The following is a 19,974-nucleotide window of genomic DNA, read 5'->3' on the forward strand; positions in this document are numbered from 1 at the left end:
AGCTCACCCAGAATATGTGCCCCTAAACACTTCAAGTTCATTCTTATCTCTTCTAGAACTTACTTGGTGTTTGGATGAGAGTGGTAGGTCAGACTCTAGGGGACAGCGTACCTAAAACACCTAGAGAGTCAAAACAGTAAGAAAACAGGGACTTTAGCAGGAACATAATGGAAAACATAAAACCTAATGGTGTGAAAGTTTCATTACATTGAACAGTAAAGGGGTAAGAAATCATTGAACTCACCAGTCAGAGCGGTGATACTTAAGTGGTTGGGAAAAGATTCAAAGCTAAAAGTAGACTAAAAATAGCAAGTGAAAACTCAGGTTTAGAGATTCAACTTTTCCATTTTATAAAATGATTTCAAGTGTAATTCTTTAAAAAATTGGTATTGATGAAGAAGTCAAATCTGGAGGATGCCTTTTCTATTTTAAACACGGAATGTTGCTGTAGAGTACAAAAGCGTTGTTTATAAAGAATAATTTCTACTAGATACCTTCCTTTTGGCTGCCATGTGAAAAATTCAAATGGAATGTATATTAAAACCAGATGTTTGAAATTATCTTTTCACATTGAGAAAAATGTTAGTTGATTCTAATAGTGTCTGGATACTGTTAAGATTTTTGCTTCTTCCTACTTCTGGGATCTCTCATCAAATAAGAAGCTTCTTCCTAAGTTCACAACCTATGGGGTGATAATGCCAAGTGAAGAAGCAGTGATGACACAGTGTTTCTAGGGTAAATGCACATAGAATTTCTGGGGGGCCGGGGTCAGGTGGTGGCATTAGGGAATGCTCCCTATAGGAAAACTGTTCTAGGAAATATTTATGTTTTTGTATCACAAAATGTACTTACATGCTTTTCTGTATCAGTTTGAAATTCTTAAAGGTGCAAGTTTCTGTATCAATTTGACTTCTTTTGGGTACAAGTTACTGAGGGTGACTTAAAAATGATAGTGTATTATCTCATATAAGAAATTCAGAAGCAGGGGTTTCCACAGTTGGTTAGTTCAGCAGCTCAATGATGTTAGGACCCTTAACTGGGCCTCTCTACTATTCTCTCACTTTTCCCTCATCGTCACACAATGACTGCTACAGCTCTAAGCAGTCACAACCTCACAAGAAGCCATCCAAAAACAAGAATAAAAAAGATAGTTCCTCCTTTGCTTCAATCTATGATAGGAGAAAATGCCTTCCCAGAAAACCCAGCTGTCTTTCTATTATCTCTCATTGACTAGAATTGGATTACTTGCCACCACTAAACAAATAACTGGCAAAGAATGGAATTGAAAATACTGGTTTAAACCAATCACAATTTCCCCTAAAATGATCCTGTCTTCCCTGAGTCCATTACTAGTTAAACCTTTAAGAAAACTGGGCTTCTGCCATCAAAGAAAATAAGAGGTATGGTTGTTGAGTAGGCAGTTAACAAGATCTGCTTATCACCAATACATGTTTTCCTTTTACTTAAAGGTCTATTTTTAAATTTGCACTTAACACTTATTAAGAAAGCACCATCCTAAAAACTATACTGAATAAAGCAAATACATGTCAACACTAGCTTCAAAAAGGAAGAGAAAAACATGTACAGAAAATAAGCCAAGACAGTGAACAATAAATGAAGGGACAAAAAAAGCAAACGTTGGGATGAATATAGAATTTTTCAGATTCCTGGTCCCAAACTGACCTTTGGTATTCTGTCATAGAAGGGTTTATTTTAAGTCTTATCATAGTGGTATGGTTTCTACTTAGATTTGTATGTCTCTGTTTTTTTGTCATCTACCTCAAAACAGAAAACAACTAGAACTGCCAGAAAATCAAACTGCATGGAAGTCCAACAAACAAAGATTTAAAGAAGTAATACTCATCCAGACAGTTAGGAGGGTTGGAGCCAGGGAGGCAAGGCAGAGAGGACATGTGTGGTGGCAGTGGCAGCAGTGGCAGCAGTGGCCAGGCAGCAGTGGCAAGTTAGTGGCTGTGGCCAACTGGGAGGGACACCTGGGGAGCTATTCTAGTCCAAGGCCAAACCTCGCAGCTTTGGTTCCAGAGCTGGGAAAACAAAGGCTTATAGCTTCTAGCTGTGAAAACCAGTGGGGTTTGGGGTGGTCTCTCAGGGGAGTTTGTTTAGATGGCCCCCAAGGTCCTAGAACATACACAAACCCACCCACTCTGGAAACCATCACCAGGACAACAGCTAGAGGGGCACCAGTCACATATGGGAAGCAGGTGAAGTGACTAGAAAAGGGGTGAGTGCTGAGCAAGCAGCATTCTTCCCTCTCTGACCCCTCTGCCACATACAGCGTCACAAGGTGGTAAAACCAGTCACCCAGCACTAGCAAGTATATAAGGCTCCACCCCTTACAATGTAACAGGTGTGACAGCTCTACCTAATACACAGAGACAAACACAGAAGCCTGTCAAGTTGAGAAGACACAGAAATATGGGCCAAAACAGGGAGCAGATCAAGGCTCCAGAGGGGGGACTAAGTGAGGAAGAGACAGCCAACTTAACAGATGCAGAGCTCAAAACTTTACTTGTGATAACAATGCTCAGAGAAATGATTGAGTACGGCAAATGCATAAGGAAAGAAGTGAAGGCTACACTAGGTGAAATGAAGAAAAATCCACACAAAACCAATAATGAAGGAAAGGAAGCCAGGGTTCAAATCAATGTACTGGAATATAAGGAAGAAATAACCAGTCAAATAGTACAGAATGAAGGAAGAAGAATTGAAAAAAAATGAGGAGAGGCTTGGGAACCTCTAGGACAACTTTAATCATACCACCATTTGAATCATAGGGGAACCAGAAAGAAGAGGAAGAACAAGACATTGAAAACTTATTTGAAAAAATAATGAAGGAAAACTTCCTCAACTTGGTGAAGCAAATAGACATACCAGTCCAGGAAACACAGAGACTCCCAAACAAGTTGGACCCAAACAGGAACAAACCAAGACACATCATCATAAAATACCAAAGATTAAAGATAAAGAGAGAATCCTAGAAGCAGCAAGAGAAAAGAAGAGTTACCTACAGAGAAGTTCCCATAAGACTGTCAGCTGATTTCTCAAAAAAAAAAAAAAAAAAAACTTTACAGGCAAGGAGGGATTGGCAAGAAGTATCAAAGTGATAAAAAGCAAGTACCTACAATCAAGAGTACTCTATCCATCAAAGCTATCATTTAGAATGGATGGACAGATAAAGTACTTCCCAGACAAAGTAAAGCTAAAATTATTATTATATGAAATGTTAAAGGAACATATTTAAGAAAAAGAAGATCAAAACTATGAACATTTAAAATGACAACAAACTCACTACTATCAACCACAGAACCTAAAAACAAAAACAAAAACAAACTAAGCAAACAATTAGAATAGAATCAGAACCATAGATATGGAGATCATACGTAGGGTTATCAGAGGGGAAAGGGGACAGGGAGAATGAGGAAAAAGGTGCATGGATCAAGAAGCATAACTCATAGGTACAAAATGGACAGGGGATATTAAGAATAGTAAAGTAAGGGAGAAGCCAAAGAACATATATGCATGACCATGGACATGAACTAAGGGGAGTGGGGTATGGCTGGAGTGAAAGGAGGTACCAGGCAGAGGAAGGCAAAGGAGAAATAAAGAAAATTGGGACAACTGTAATAGCACAATCAATAAAATATACTTAGAAGAAAAACTAATCACTACTGGCCTTTAAAACATAGTCCATATGCAATGAAAACTATGACTACAGTCCTTAATCTCCAAACTTAAATCTGTCCTCTATGTGCACCTCTCACATAAAAGATTCTTCTTCAGTAATGTATTCAAGTAGTCTTTCTTTCCCTGGACCACACCAGGAAGTTGATGGAAATGTGTATCTGAGATTGCTAATTTCATGATAGTCTGGGTATTGATTGACACAATAATAACAAAATCTGAATGAAGCAAATAAACATGTGCTTGAGAGGGCTGTTTGGAAGGCAGTCTACTTAGGAAAGAATACTAGAGGGGGATTGTGATGGTTTATTTTATGTGTCAGCTTGGCCAGGCTATGGCACGCAATTGTTCAAACAGCAGTCTAGATGTTTTTGTGAAGACATTTTGTAGACGTGATCTCCATCCACCATCTATGAACTTCAAACAGATTATTCTTAATAATGTGATTGGACCTCATTCAATCAGTTAAAGGCCTTAAGAGCAAAGACAGGCTTCCACAAGAAAAAATTCTACCTCAAGATTGTAACATAAAAATCCTGCCTGAGTTGCCAACTTGTCAGCCTGCCCTACAGATTTCAGACTTGCTGGCTTCCATAATCACATGAGCCAATTCCTCAAAAATAAATATTGCTCTCCCTGTCCCATTCCACTTCCTCTCTCTCTTTCCCCCTCTTTCTCTTCATGCCCCCCCCCCCCATTGACTGCTTTTCTGGAGAACCCTGACTGACATGGGGATTAATTCAGTAAAAAGGAAAGTGACTAGAAGGGGGTTAAAATCATGCAATTGCATAAAACTAAGAAATTAAGGGAAGAAAAGTCTTTCATAGAGTTGACCTGGGAAGGATGAGGAGCCTCAGTAGAGGGTCTTCCTTACAAAACAGAAGAGAGCAGTTCAGTCACCATTGACTGGGCTCCAGAAATGCAGTTCTGATATGAGACTGAGGGGATGCCTGCAGTCCAAAATTACAGAAATGAGGAAACACAAATTCTAGGATTTAGCACTGGTTAGTTCATTTAAAACCTAGTATCTATAAAAACAGATTCCACATTTTAGTTCTTGGCAAGCTAGATTTAGGATTAAGCTGGATACTACTAAAGAACCACTGAAAGAGATGGCAGTGGCCATGCCTGGAAGAAACAGTAATACCTGGTGCAAACAGTGAGTCACTAGGGGGCTGGTCTCCTTATGGTAGTTAACCAGTCCTGTGGCTGAGGACTTGGGTGCCACCTGGAGATTCTCAGAAATCCCTGCAGTGACTTTGCTGGAAGTGTGGCGTCCTGCATGAGCGTTCCTGTGGTGTGTGTTATAAACCAATAAAACACAGTTTTCATATAGCTTTGCTACTAAACCAAAATCAATTGAAACATTTGGAGGGAAATAGCTGCTGCAGTAGATTACAAACTTAAGCAATGTGTTTTATACATTATATAATTCCCATGTGCTTAATCACTGCTCAAAACATCAATATCCACAGCAGCTACAGCTGAGCTAGTATCACATAGACCAGCTTATAATGAGGTTTGCTGTCTTGCAGGGTATTAATTAAGGAAGACCCAAGTAAGAATTATCTTTTTTATTGTAGCCAGAAATCCAACTCCTGAGAATTGATTCCTTGCTTTAAAATTTAAGTAACTTCAAAATCTCCTTAAGCTTAAGCACAAACAACCATTCAGAGTCCAAAAAGAAGAATCTTTTTTTTTTCTAAGTGATGACTCATTATGTCTTCTGTGGCTAACTGAGCACAAATTTCACAAACCAGAGCACACTTAAATTTGAAGTCTGGGCTGAAGAATGACAATTTTTGCAAACCACTTAACTTATCAAAGCAGTAAGAACTTCAGTAAAAAGTATATTTTGGAGTCATTTTTTAAAAGTCTTTAACCACCACCCAAACTGGGTCATTAAAACCCAGATAAAAATTTCAGAAATGGTTCAAAATATCATTCAACCATATTCCTATTGACATATATACACACAAGCTAATATCTATATCCATAATGTGCAAGATCCCTCTCTTTTCTTTTTCTTCACTTCCTTCCACCCTTCAATCTTTCCTTTATCTTCCCATGCCCTCATCACATACATTTATCACCTTAGCTCTTAAACTCCCTCCTGCACATGAACATCACCAAAATAGAAATCTGCATCAGCAGATGGTCCATTACTAAATCCAGAGCAAAACTATCTCCCAGGCTATCTACTACTAAAATAGGTGAAACTCCAATGGTTGGAAAGAGGGAGCAGCTGATATTCCATCTTCTGGTTTTGGAACATTGCTTCTTCCCCTGAGGTTCTCCAGGTAGGAGTTACAGAGGAATGTCTAAGATTTCCTGCAGCAGGAAGTCGTGCCCTTGCTAAGAACAGCATGAACATCTGTGGGCCATAAATCTTTGAGGAACAGTTGATGTTTGGATCCTCCAGTGGCAGGCATCCAGCAAGAACTGCATAAATTCACCCAGTTGTTTAAACTGCACCAAAAAGCCAGTCATTCTGTAAACACAATAATGAAAAAGATATAGAGGTGGCTGCCCTAAAGAAACATGGCCTAATCATGGTAAAAGTTCCAGACACATCCAGGAAATGTGGATCGGTAAGCTAAATATTTTTCTTTACTTGCTCATGTCCTAGATGCTCATTAAATGATAAACATAATATGAAGTGTCAAAATGTGAGGTGAAAACTAAAGGAATTAGATTGATGCTTCCCAATCTTTTTGTCTGGATTTAGTAACCGTGTGTATTTTGAGGCTTTAAGTTCTTGGAATAATGCAGAACTTTTTGTTTTTCCTCACTAAAATTAGACCCTTGGTCTTTCACAGACAAAGAAGATTAATGTTGGGGAGCTAAAGACCAGGTCCTGTTTGCTGAGGACATTCTATCTTTGTTTGCCAATAAGTGTGCCTGAGGCCTGTAGTCAAAGACAGCTGGCTACCACCAGCTCCTATTCCCATATTCCGTCTTGTGAAATAGTGTGTCCTTGTGTTCAGACACCCATTCTTCTGCAAGCTCCTTTTCTCACCACATACAGAACTTGCCTGAAGAAACCAGTATTTCCAGACTTCTTCTTTTTCTCTTATGGGCTTCAAAATTAAAGAATCTAGAACCCTACCAGGAAGGGTTTTCCAGGCAGGCCTTGAACTTGGAAACACCTATGGATCCACTAAAACGCTCCCTGAGCTCCTGAACTAGTAAATTTCTTAAGTTAGCTTTGGAGTTGATTTCTCTTTGGTACCAAGGGCAGCTATCATTCAAGGTGATACCAACAAGGTGAGTAAATTGATTCAGAAGAGGACAAACTATGCCGTGGAGAACATCACCCTCAAAATCTCAGTGATTTAACCAAGAAAGATATATTTCTCATACATGTGAAGTCCTCAGCTGCAAAGACTACACAACTTTTGTGATTTTGTTCTCTCAATAGAAAGACTTTTTCTTCTCTGCTAAGGAGTAGAGATTGGAGGATGGTGCAGGAATTTATACTCTCTTAGTCCAGAAGTAATCCCTACTACTTCCACCCATATTTCAAAGGCCAAAACATGTCATGTGGCTCCACCCAACCACAAATTAGCCAGGAGACATAATCTACCATATGCCAGGACAGAATAAAAATGTGAGTCAAAAAGGATCTATCAAATGGATGAGGGTGAATGGCTAGAACCTGAAGAATCAATTCTTCCCCATTGCCTCCTTTGTGACACATAACCCAGATAGGTTCTAGGCCTTTCACGTAAACATACAAATAATACATAAACATGGTTTTTGGAAGTTCAGGTTCATTATTTAATAGAAAACTAAAAGAAAGCTGTATTTATTTATACTGTGTGTTACAACTGAATTGTGACTCCTCAAACTTAAGACACTATAGCACTTTCAATCCAGTTTTTGGGTTCCTTTGGATGATTAGTTGGTTTGTTTTCACTTGTTTATTTTGGGGTTTGGGGTTTTTTATTTTGCTTTGCTTTTTAGTTTGAACTAACAAGGTAAGAGGGAAGGGAAGATTAATATTTTAGAGGTGTTCTTTTTTGGTTAAGCCAGCCTAGTGGTGCTGCTACAGGGTAGTCGGTGGGGGTGGGGAGTAGAAAGAATGTAAGTAATCATCACTGAAAAGATTAGGCAGAAATTAAGCCTAAATATCTACACTGAAGAATTTCCATTTCTAAAGATGGCCTGATACTGCTTTTCAGCAGCTAAAAGTGACACCTAGTGTGGAACAAGGGAAGTGAGCCGGTTCTCAAGTTTGAAGGTCACTCAGACATTTCTTTACTGGCTTCACGTCCTTCTGTCAAAGGTCAGTTAAAATGGACCCTCTTTGGCTTCTTTCATCTTAGAATATTAACAGGAAGTTGTAGGTGGAGCTGTTCAAGTCACCAGCACTGACAACATTAAGAATCATGGGTAAACTTGCTCTTTCTTAATCAGACAATGCACACTAGATACTTACTTGCAAATGTAGGTTAATAAAAGATACAGATCATCAATATAAAGATCCAGAAATATCCTTCAATAGAAGATTAATTAAATAAATTATGATATATCTTTTCAACAAAACTGAACATAACACAAAAGTCAAAATATTTAATGATAAGGAGAAAACATTTACGATATCTGCTAAGTGCCAGAGAAAATGAGCTACAAAATAGTGTACAGAGTGTCACAATTTTGTAAAAAAAAAAACCTTAAAGTGTTAAGGTTAACAGTAACATTGTTTGCCTTTGAGCAATAGGATTAAAGGTGAGTTCTTTTCTATTTTTTTTGTAAATTTTTATAGTTGTTGCAATAAAAGTACAACTCACTTTTTCTTTCTCTTTTTTTGTTTTTTGTTTTTTGTTTTTTTTACCACAGGCAAAAATCTAAATAAGAAGGAAACTGGGAGTGGCTAACTTATTATAAATTAGATAAATAGGAGCATGACCGGATTTTGCTAAAATTAGGGGGGAAATTATACATTAAATTGGGTAATGAAAGATATTGATAAGTACCAAATTTATAAAATGTTGCATTATTTCCTACTTATATATTCATCATCTCTCTACAACTGGATCTGTTCAAACATTTCCCTTCTCTCCTCTGGAGCCAAGTTGCCAACTTAAACCTTAGCGGTCAGGAGCACATGGAAAGTGGGTGAATGATATTACAGCAGGAAGTTATAAAAGCTGTGGGCTCTGAGAAGAGGATGCACATCAGAAGGTAAGCAAAATCAAATACTTAAACATCCTCCCCACTCCTGTTCAAATGCATTAAAGGTATTTGTCTCAGGCATTAGACTGAGGCCTCCGTAAAGTACTATGTTTAATTCATTATAGCCCTGGAGCCTAACTTCCGGTTCAGAACATGGTTGCAGAGTGAATATTTTGTCAAATGTTTCTACTCCTGTACTCCTTCTGTTTAAATATCTTGGGCAGTCAGAGTCAACTGCTTGCCTCGCCACTTTTAGCGGTTGACAGTACAGCAAGGACCTGGCCAGGGTTCTGGACTCTGGAGGCAACAGACTCAGACCTAGATTCCAGGCTGCCACTTTGTTAGGGTCTTCAACAAGTTTCTTAACCATTTTAAGCCTTGGCCTTCAAAACTAAACAATGAAGATAATGATAATATTTAACTTGGCTGTGCTGAGGATTAAATAAAATTACACTTTGAAAATACTTGGAGTAGCAAAAAGCTTGGGAAATATCATTTAATGCTCTGCGTGTGTTGCCTGGAGTCAGGGCCGTGCCTTGCATCATGCCTCACACTAAGTAGGTCTCAAGCAATTTCTGGTTGAAACGTGGGTCTGTATCCCACACTTCTGACCCTGCCCTCACTTTTCCACCAGCTTCTTTCCCAGGTTTACCATACTCGTTCACTTCCACTTCTCATCATTTCACAAAGAACAGAACCACCCATGGTAACAAGCTGCTAAGTTTTCTGAAAGAAGTTTTCTGGCTGGTTAACAATCAATCAATAATTAGTATAGTAACAGTTCCACTACACAGGGGCAACATTCTGGACTTGTTATACATAGTATTGGATTGGCCAAAAAGTCAGCATGGTTTTATCCATAAATTAAAAGACACATTTTTATTTTCCCCAATAATTATTGATTTGGACATTTTGAGTACGTTGGTTATCTCCTGCATGGTATAACGTCGATTGTTCTCAATGTCTCAATTTGATCACTATCAACTTCAACTGGTTCTACTGGACCATGGAGCAGCATCCATCAAGAAATCTCCAGCACAAAACTTCAGAAACCACTTTTGACAGATTCAGTCAGTCACAGAACCTTCTCCATACACAGCACAATTCTTTATTTTGCGTTTCAGTTGTGTTTGTACTTTTCTTGCAATAATAAAGCACAATATGCTGAAAATATTGCTTATTTTCTTCCATCTTCAACATTAAAATGTCTATGCAAAAATTCGACTTTGAAAATTTTTATTTTATTTTATTTTTTTTTTATTTTTGGTTTTTCAATTATAGTTGTCCCCTTTTCTCCCAATTTCTCTCCCCCACTCAACCCACCCCCTCTCCTGCAATCATATCCCTCCCCGTTGTCCATGTCCATGAGTCTTTTCTACAGGTTCTTTGACTAAACCCTTCCCTTACTTATCCACCTTCTCTCCCTCTCCCCTCCCCCCTATTGACTGCTATTCTACTCTTTGCTCTATTTAGTTCTTTTGTTTGTGTTGTTCTTTAGTTTCCTGTATTAGGTGATATCATATGGTATTTTTCTTTCTTTGCCTGGCTTATTTCATTAAGCAAAATTCTTTCTAGTTCCATCCATGTTGTTGCAAATGGCAGGAGTTCCTTCTTTCTTTCTGCTGCATAGTATTCCATTGTGTAAATGTACCACAGTTTTTTGATCCACTCATCTACAGATGGGCACTTAGGTTGTTTCCAGCACTTAGCTATTGTAAACAGTGCTGCAATGAACATAGGGGTGCATAAGTTCTTTTGAATTGGTGTTTTAAGATTCTTCGGGTATAATCCTAGTAGTGGAGTCACTGGTTCAAAAGGCAGTTCCATTTTTAATCTTTTGAGGTAATTCCATACTGTTTTCCATAGTGGCTGCACCAGTCTGCATTCCCACCAACAGTGCAGTAGGTTGGCGTTTCTCCACATCCTCACCAGCACTTGTTTGTTGATTTGTTGATGATGGCCATTCTGACTGGTATAAAATGGTATCTCATTGTGGTTTTTATTTGCATCTCCCTGATGGCTAATGATGTTGAGCATTTTTTCATGTGTCTATGAACCTTCTGTATGTCCTCTTTGGAGAAGTGTTTGTTCAGGTCCTTTGCCCATTTTTTATTTGGGTTGTTTTCTTGATGTTCAGTCGTATCAGCTCTTTATATATTTTGGAAGTCAGTCTCCTGTCTGTGATGTCATTGGCAAATATGTTTTCCCATATGGTTGGTTTCCTTTTCATCTTGCTGATGTTTTCTTTTGCAGAGCAGAAACTCTTTAGTTTGATGTAATCCCATTTATTTATTTTTTTCCTTTATTTCTCTTGCTTTAGGAGATATATCCGTGAAGAAATTGTTACATGAGATATCTGATATCTTCTTGCCTATGTTTTCCTCTAGGACTTTTATGGTGTCATGGCTTACATTTAAGTCTTTGATCCATCTTGAGTTTATTCTCGTGTGTGGTGTAAGTTGGTGGTCTAGTTTCATTTTTTTGCAGGTCCCTATCCAGTTCTCCCAGCACCATTTGTTAAAGAGGCTCTTCTCACTGCATTTTATGTTCCTACCTCCTTTATCAAATATTAGTTGACCATAGAGGCCTGGGTTTATTTCTGGATTCTCTATTCTGTTCCACTGATCTATATGTCTGTTCTTATGCCAGTACCAGACTGTTTTGATCACAGTGGCTTTGTAGTATTGTTTGATATCTGGTATTGTGATTCCTCCTGGTGTGTTCTTCTGTCTCAAGATTGTTTTTGCTATTTGGGGTCTTTTTTGGTTCCATATGAATTTATGGAGTATTTGTTCTATGTCTGTGAAATATGTCATTGGTATTTTAATAGGGATTGCATTGAATCTGTGAAAAATTTTATTTTTTAATGCACACTGATATGACAACTGTCACAATATAATCTAACAAAATTGGTTTGAATGAAGTTAAAGACAACTAAGTGCTACTAGAGCCATCTAGTAGGAAAAAAACAAATGAACTTTTGACGAGCCCAATACCTATTCAAAGCTGCCTGATTTGAAACTGTACTCCCTCCAGGCATCAAGCTTTATGGCTTATCACTAATAAATGTCACTTAAGGGTGGCCCTTCCAAATTGTCTTACATTATATTGCTGGCCTATGGACTATCTCAGCTCTGATGTGTCTTTAGGGAAGCTTTGCCTTAAGAATTTCACAGATATCCCAGGTATGAACCTATTACTACTTAGCCAAGGGATAGTTTCTGTTTATAACACAGGTGATATTCACTCAGCATGATATTAATGTTCTTGTTTTTTGGGAAGTGAGGATACTAGCATGTTAAAGAATCAGAAATTGGCCATTGTCCTTAGGAGAAGGTCAATAGGCAACAGCCATGTTGCCCATACATGATGCTAAAGCCCCACTTCCACAAGGACTGGCAGTTGCACCTTGCCATGTGTTTTAACCAGCCATGCAGAAGATAGCCCAGCAAGCCAAAGCCTGCCACATCACCCTGCATCAGGACCCATCTGGCCCACAGTGAGGTACCACACCAAAGGGTGAGCCAGATGGGGCCTCAGCTTGGAGGATGAGTTAGGGGTGACCAGCACCCACAAAAAGGTGGTCTGGACCATTGGAAATTCAGTGGATCCAAGCAGTCAGGATAAGTCCACAAGTCACTGCAGGCCAGCATGCATGGAATGAAGAAATACAGCTCCAAGCTCACACTCTTTCCCAGGAAGTCCTCTGCCCCCAAGAAGGGAAACAATTCTGTTGAAGAACTCAAGTGACCACACAGCTAACAGGACCAGCCATGCCCATATAGAATGTCCACAAGAAGGAGAAACCAGGGTTGTCATAGAGGAGGAGGAGAAATGCAAGCGGCTCTCTAGTCTTCACAGAGCCCACGCCAGTGCTTGGCTCTTTGACATCTGGGCAAAAAGGGCCAAGGAAGCTGCAGAACAGGATGTTGAAAAGTTGTTGTTGGCAACTTGCACTTTTTAAAAAAAGAATAAAATTAATCAAAATGTATAAATTAATTTTGGGGGGTAAAGTTTAGAAATGCTACAAGGTTAAACTCAAATTATGGGCATATCATGAGCAAAAATATTTAAATATTTAATGTTTTTATATAAAGTGCCAAAAGCCAATATATAAGTATTATGTATTAGGCACCATTAATCTAGTTTTATAGAATTAGTAACAAACTGAAATAAAACTAAAGTTTCTTTTTTGTTGTTGTTTAAGGAGAAGAATTGCAAAAGGCAAAACAAAGGTTAAACAGGAAGGAAAAATCAAGAAACCAAGATATAGAAGGTAATTATATCAGAGTAACTTGTTGCTTCCAAAGATTTTCAAAGCAGAAGACTCATATTATGAAATTTGAATACGTGTTCACAGAACCACGGTATCAACAATTTTTAAGAAACCAGAACAAATGAAAAAGATATCAGGATTAAAATTGGCAAATGTCTCAAGTTTCAAAAAGTAGTCATTACAGATTGATGAACTTGATACCAAAAACCAGCAATATGAGGTCTGTCCAGAAGGTATCCAGCCATGTAATATGAAAAACAGAGACATTTCTTATAAAAGATACATGATACAAGAAACATTGTACATAGGAAAATGATGCCTCAGTCCCTTCAAAGTAGACACCTTGGGCCCTCACACAGTTCTCCCAAATGCCTTCGGCGGCCCCGTCATATTTTCCTGAATCTTATCCATGGTCTGAAATCTCTTCCCTTTCAAAGGTGATTTTATTTTTGGGAAAAGCCAGAAGTCACAGGACACCAAATCTAGGCTATAGGGGGGCTGAGTCTTCTGGGTGGTACGATGTTTCACCAAAAAACTCTGCATCAGGTGTGATGTATGAGTAGGCGCATTGCTGTAATGAAGCTGACAATCACCAGTTGCCCACGACTGCAGCCTATGAATCATCCCAATAGTTTTCACACAAGAATGTTCAAGCTTAATGCAAAATTTGATACAGATTCCTCACTCTACTTGCTCAGTCATTTTGAATGTGACAGCCACACAGTACACATCTCAACAGCATCTACCGCCCCCACTGACTAGTAAAGTGAAGTCATCATTGTTCATGATGCTCATTCCAGGCCACTCTCCTTGGCTGCCAGGTTACATTGATGTTGTGCAAACCATTCTCATTATATTAACAGTGGGTGGACTTTTTTTGGACAGGTCTCATACTTCAAAACAGTTTACTAAAGAGAGTTTGTGAACATTTTTATAAAAAGCACTAACTAGTTAGCAAGCATATGTTCCCTGAAAATAGGTCATAACAACCATATTTTCTTTTCTTTTTTGTTAAGAATATCAGCTAGTTGTAATAGACTGGGAATCAAAACCCTTGAGTTCATGTGGCTGTGGGTAAATCACCTGATCAGGGACAAAATATCCCAAAGTATTTTTCCTACAAATCACTAACACCTGTTTGGCTACAAAGGTTTCATGGTGAAATATACTGCAGAAATAGTTAAACAACAATCAATAGGTTTCATTGCTGAACTTCTCAAGAGTTTTTAATAAGAGTCTGTGTGCATTGTCAGTTTCTGAAGTGAGCTATGATGTGCAAAGTTTCTCAACTCTATTGCACAAAGAACAGGAGTGTCTGTTTATTCATTTGTTTTGTTTTGTTTTCCAGAGTATCTTATAGACCAAGCTTCTGCAGAACTCTGAGAAATACTATTCTGAAAGTCCCTTCAGTTACAGTATTTTATGACCATATATGGTTAATTGTAAACTATTAAATTCAATATGATCACTATTGCTACAAGTAAATCTCATAATTTTAAAATGTGTCATATTTTTACTAAATAATACAAAAACAATTAAAACCAAAACACACCATAGTTTCGAACTCAGAAACTTCCACATTAAATTAATATGATTCAAAACCCAATTTCAGACTAAATTTTAAGGCAAACTGAGATTCAGTTAAGCTTATTTTCTTTTTAGTTTTTGTTCCAGGAGCTATTAAAGTTTATCTCCTGATGGCCTATAATTCATTCCATTTAAATTACATGTTAATTCACTTATAAAAAGAAGCAGGAGGACATGGGGTAGAGGGTAGGGAGAAATCAGTTTCTTTATAATTCTGTTAAATAATCCTGCATTCTTAATTAGATGAGAGAAACCTTTTAACTTTATCTCATATTTGGAAGGAACCCTGAGATATGTTCCAGATACAGCACAAAAGGAATAAGCGTTCCAGACAGTATCATTCTGTACCTAAAAACATTCTCTAATCACATTTAAATTACTAACGTACATTTTAAATCTTATTAATAAAATACTTTATAGTATTAATCAACATCTTCTAAGGCCAATTATAACACTTATAATCTATACATGTACAGTATATACATTCTGCATAGGGAGGATTCCTCATCTTCCCATATCCCGCTCCCAGGGCCCTTGACTCTGACCAAGACTTGCAGGCAAATCTGCAACTCCCCTGAGGCCTCCCACAGGTTCCTCGGTGAGTCAGCTCTAAGAGAAAGAGTTTACCCCGAGTAAACTCCCAACTCCCACATCTCTGTTTACCTAGCATTTCAAAAATACCCTTCTTTGTCAGATATTTTATAATCACATTGGTCTAAATTCAATCAACAACAATCTGGCAAAAAGACAAGGAGGAGGTTGTCACCCTACACATGGACAAGTGAGGAAACTCAGCTGCCCAGCAGAGGGAAGAATTAGAACCTTGTTTTCTGACCACCCCACTGGTGCTTCCTACTCCAGCACATGGCTCTACAACAGGCTGTGGTCACAATTTGCAAATGGCAAGATGCTTTTCTTTAGATTTTGATCTCACCATTTATTTAGGATGGCTTCTGGCAAGTTATTTAACCTCTTTACACCTCAATTTCCCAAACTGAAAAACGGCCACACTGTAATACACACTTTATAGAAAGGATTTGTTTTGTGCATGTAAGAAACCAGCCATGCATTTTGACACATAATAAATACTAATTTATAAATTTGCTAAAGTTTCTATTAATTTGCTTATTTGTCCAAAAAAATATATATTGAGCAACCACTCTGTGCCAGACAAGAGAGTCATAGTCACTGGTCTCATGTATTCGGTAGCTATTTTATTGTAATTATTATAAGTCATATGAGCACTTAGATGACAAAACCAGAAAGCTGAAGACTAAGGGGAAAAACTAGGAGCAAGAGCAGTACCCTTTGGTAGGGGGATGGAATATATTTAAGTAGGCCAAAGTATTTTAAAATAATAATAATACATCAGAAAAATTAAGCTTATTAATACTTTTCTAACAATATTCATATCTCTGTTTTCCAAAACCTCTATTTATCTCTTCGAGCTGATTGATATCTTGAGAGAATTTTCATTATGCCACTTAGGTTTAAAGAATAAATTATTCAAATCACTATCTTCAGTTCTCAAGTAGATAGAGAAAACAATTCAAGGGACATCCAAAAGGTTGGGAACATATCCTGTGGAAATTGTAAGTAGTTTTGTCTTGGATGTGCAGATACAGTTTTTCTAAAAGATCCAACAAATTCATTTTAATTCAGCATTTGATTGGTTTCTGTCTTGAGGGGTCTTATTACAAATCACAGCTGAGACTCTCCTGAGCAGTTTTTGCCTTCTGCTCAGAAGTGATGTTCTTCTCCTTGGATTGGTATGTTTTCAGTACACTGAAGGGGAAATTTTTAACGATAGTGGAATACATGGGGATAGGTATGAGCAATACAGGAAAGGCTGACATTAGCAAAAATGATACAAAGAAGCAGAATCACTGTAAGATCTGAGGATCCCTTTGATCCCCTCTATGTGGTGCTGAGAATTGGAGTACAATCACTCTCAACTATAATAATACATAAAAGTAATTATTTTTCTTTACAACAATATAAACATTGGCATTTTCTCTGAGTGTTCAATTCATCGACTTGAGGTGTGGACTGCTGTTGAACACCCCTTTGTCACAGTAATTTTTGTAACAAGATAATGTAAATTTAGTCCTCATATACCTCTTAGTAGCAACCAAAGACCATTGTAATTAGAGGTAATAATATTTTCTCACCCATTACATCGCATGTGCAAAATAAACAAAGGCCAGACTGAGCAGGATCTCCCTTCATCTATGCTCCATCCCTAAAATACAGCGTAGCTCGGAATATACATTGGAAAGTCTAAAAGTACAACTCAGTTCCACATTTACTGAGAACAAACCCTATTCAAGGTGCTGTACTAAATCATGTGACTACAAGAATGATTAAGATGGTTTCCCTGTCATAGAAGGATTTATAATCTAGCAGGGGAGATGTCAGTAGACAATTGCAAAGATATGTGTGTGTGGTAGATGCTAAGACAGCATGGGGGCTTCAGGCACAATGAAGAATATGTTTAGACCAATTTCATTGGTTGAATGAATGAAGATGCAGAGGTATGAGGAAAACTTCCAGGAAAATAATATATTTGAACTGATTCTTTAAAGTAAACAAAAGATTCCAAAACAACTGGAGTAAGAGAAACTGTTCTAGGCAGAGGAGACTGCATAATCACAGACTAAAAGTGTGACGTCAGAGAAACTACAAGTACTGTAGGGTGCCTAGAGCATAAAGTGTTAGGTAGAAAGGGACAGGAGATGAAACTGAACAGGTAGAGGAAGGCAACAATTTACAAAGTATTTTTGCTATATGAACAATGTATTTTTTGACATTTAAAAATATACAGAAGGTAAGATGGCGGAGGAGTGAGGAGAGGCTGCGGTTTCAGGCTCCCGAGACCCGTCTGCAGTTTGGGCTAATTGCAGACAGAACGTCTCAGTGAGCAGCTGGACACTGGCAGGAGTCGAGCCAAGGCACTGCTGGATTAGAGAAAATCCATCTGGGAACAACCTGTTTAGTGAGGACAGCGGAGGAAAAGGGGACGAAACGGGATTCCTGACTGGGGCGGCTGCCCGAGCTGTGGCGGGAAGTACACAAAGGCTTTTTGGTGACCACAGGCTGCCCCGGAGAGGAGTTGGGAGGAGAGCAGATCTCTGCCCGCTGGCAGAGACAGGACTCGACCAAGTGGCATTGGCGCCGAAGGACAGGAGACAGCGTGCTGCCGGGCAAGTGAGAACATAATTCTCTTTTATATTTTTCTCTAGTGGACGGTGAAGAGGGGAGGAAAGTTTGGGGGTGGTAGGCCATTCTTGAGGAGCGCAGGCGCAGTGGCGCGCTCATCCACTCCCCAACCCTACCATTGGGTCGCAGGGCGCACATAGGGAAGTGCCCTCATTCACTGGCCCAGGTGCGCGGGGCCGTGAGTCCAGGCGTCCCTCGGACACTCCCCAACAGACATAAGATCAGTGCCCCAACGGGCACAGGGAGGGCCCACTGAACACGCAGAGGACCATGCGCAGATACCCCTAGCCAGCTCCCGTGGGCGCCGGGCCCCAGACCGGAAAGCAGACCACTAGCGCAGGCTCTGTTTGTGCTCACCCAGTCGGGTGAGGGAAGGCGGGCGGCTGCAGCACAGGAACAGCAGGCGGCAGCGACTCACAGACGCTCACTTCCACTGAGCACAAGTGTCCGCGGCCCCTCCCTAAAAGGTGAGAGACCAACTCCCGGAGCTCGGTTCAGCGGGACTAAGGGCACGAGCGGTGTGTGAGCATGAAAACACCTCAGCCCGGGGACAATAGGCGCCAATCCCGGGGCAAGCTCTCGGGCCACCCATGCGTGCAGGGACGCGTGCAGGGACACCTCAGCGCGAACGTGGAACCACCGCGACCCGGCAACAATAGGTGCGAAACCCGGGGCAAGCTCTCGGGCCGCCCCACCCGCCTGTGCAGGGGCTCGCACCCAAGGACACCTCAACTGGCTCCAGCGGGCAGCAAGGGAGCGCGCCATGCTGGCAACCGCAGGAGCGCACCAGTGCTGCAAGAAACAAGAACGTCTGAACCGCCACACTAGACCAGCTGCGGATGCAGAAAAAAAGGCAACACGCCAAGGCTAAAACGGAGTAAAACCATCGCTTTTTATTTTTTTCAATTTTTTTTCTCCCTTTCCTCTTTCTTTCGTTCTTCTTAATTCTTTCTTTTCTTTCTTTCTTTCTTTCTTTATTCTTTTCTTTCTTCTCTTTTCTTGGGTTTTTTTTGGGGGGGGTTTGGGGGTATTTTTTTTTCAATTTTTTCTCTCCTTTCTTTCTTCTTTATTCTTTCTTTTCTATCTTTCTTTGTTCTTTTCTTTCTTCTCTTTTCTTGGTTTTTTGGGGGGGTTGTGTTTTTTTTTCTCTCTCTTCTTTCTTTCTTCTATATTCTTTCTTTTCTTTCTTTCTTTCTTTCTTGTTTTCTTCTATTTTCTTGGGGTTTTTTTGGGGGGGGGGTGTTTTTTTTCTCCCCTTCCAAAAAGAATAACAAACTTTATCTCTAATGTGTTGCATATAACCTCTCCTTCTCATCCTTTCTCTTTAATCGTTGCTTATTCATTTGTGTGTCTAGTTTAGCCCCCCTATCACTCTAAATAATAGAATATAATTACTATATAAACCCAATACAATACAATCCCACTTTCTTACTATATTATGCATTTTTCTATCCTTTTCTCCTATTTTTATTAACATACAATGTAAATATTACCTACAGGCTTGCACAGTCTCAACTATTATTTATCTATCACCACCTCTATCAAAAATTATATTTTTCCTCCCCAAAAACAACTCTTATCTATTCTTCTTATAGTATAAAAGCTCTAATCTCTTTACATTTATATTAATACGGGCTCGTTGGCTGACGATAGCAGGATAGAGTGGGGGATACTTTTTGAGGGTGTGGGTCTCCTGCCTGGGCTGTGTGTTTATGTTTTTAACAGCATATCCACAAAAGAACTCAAGACAAAGCGGACAGAGTGACTCTCAACCAACTAGCCAGAAGGAAGATCCTATCAAAGAACATCTGAAAAATAACCAAACAGCATAAACAAACGACATAAAGGGTAACTCAAGAACATCAGGCTCAGGATATCAAAGAGACTGCACCACTGAAACCCCCAGATCTCCGATAAAGAATCTCACACCACAAAGGAGGGAAGTCAAAGCAGACTACCCCCCCAAAAAAACAAATAAATAAATAAATAGAAACAAACAAAAAGAATCCAAC

The 19,974-nt window shown here is 39.2% G+C and overlaps 1 pseudogene; it reads left to right on the top strand.

Annotated features, from left to right (window-relative positions):
* The first annotated feature begins 12,246 nt into the window (after positions 1–12,246).
* On the top strand, positions 12,247–12,899 carry LOC150002849 (large ribosomal subunit protein eL13 pseudogene; annotated as a pseudogene).
* Positions 12,900–19,974: the final 7,075 nt, after the last annotated feature.

Source organism: Furipterus horrens, unplaced genomic scaffold (assembly GCF_987537825.1).
Source record: "Furipterus horrens unplaced genomic scaffold, mFurHor1.1.pri manual_scaffold_8, whole genome shotgun sequence".
In the NCBI taxonomy this organism is placed as follows: Eukaryota; Metazoa; Chordata; class Mammalia; order Chiroptera; family Furipteridae; genus Furipterus; species Furipterus horrens.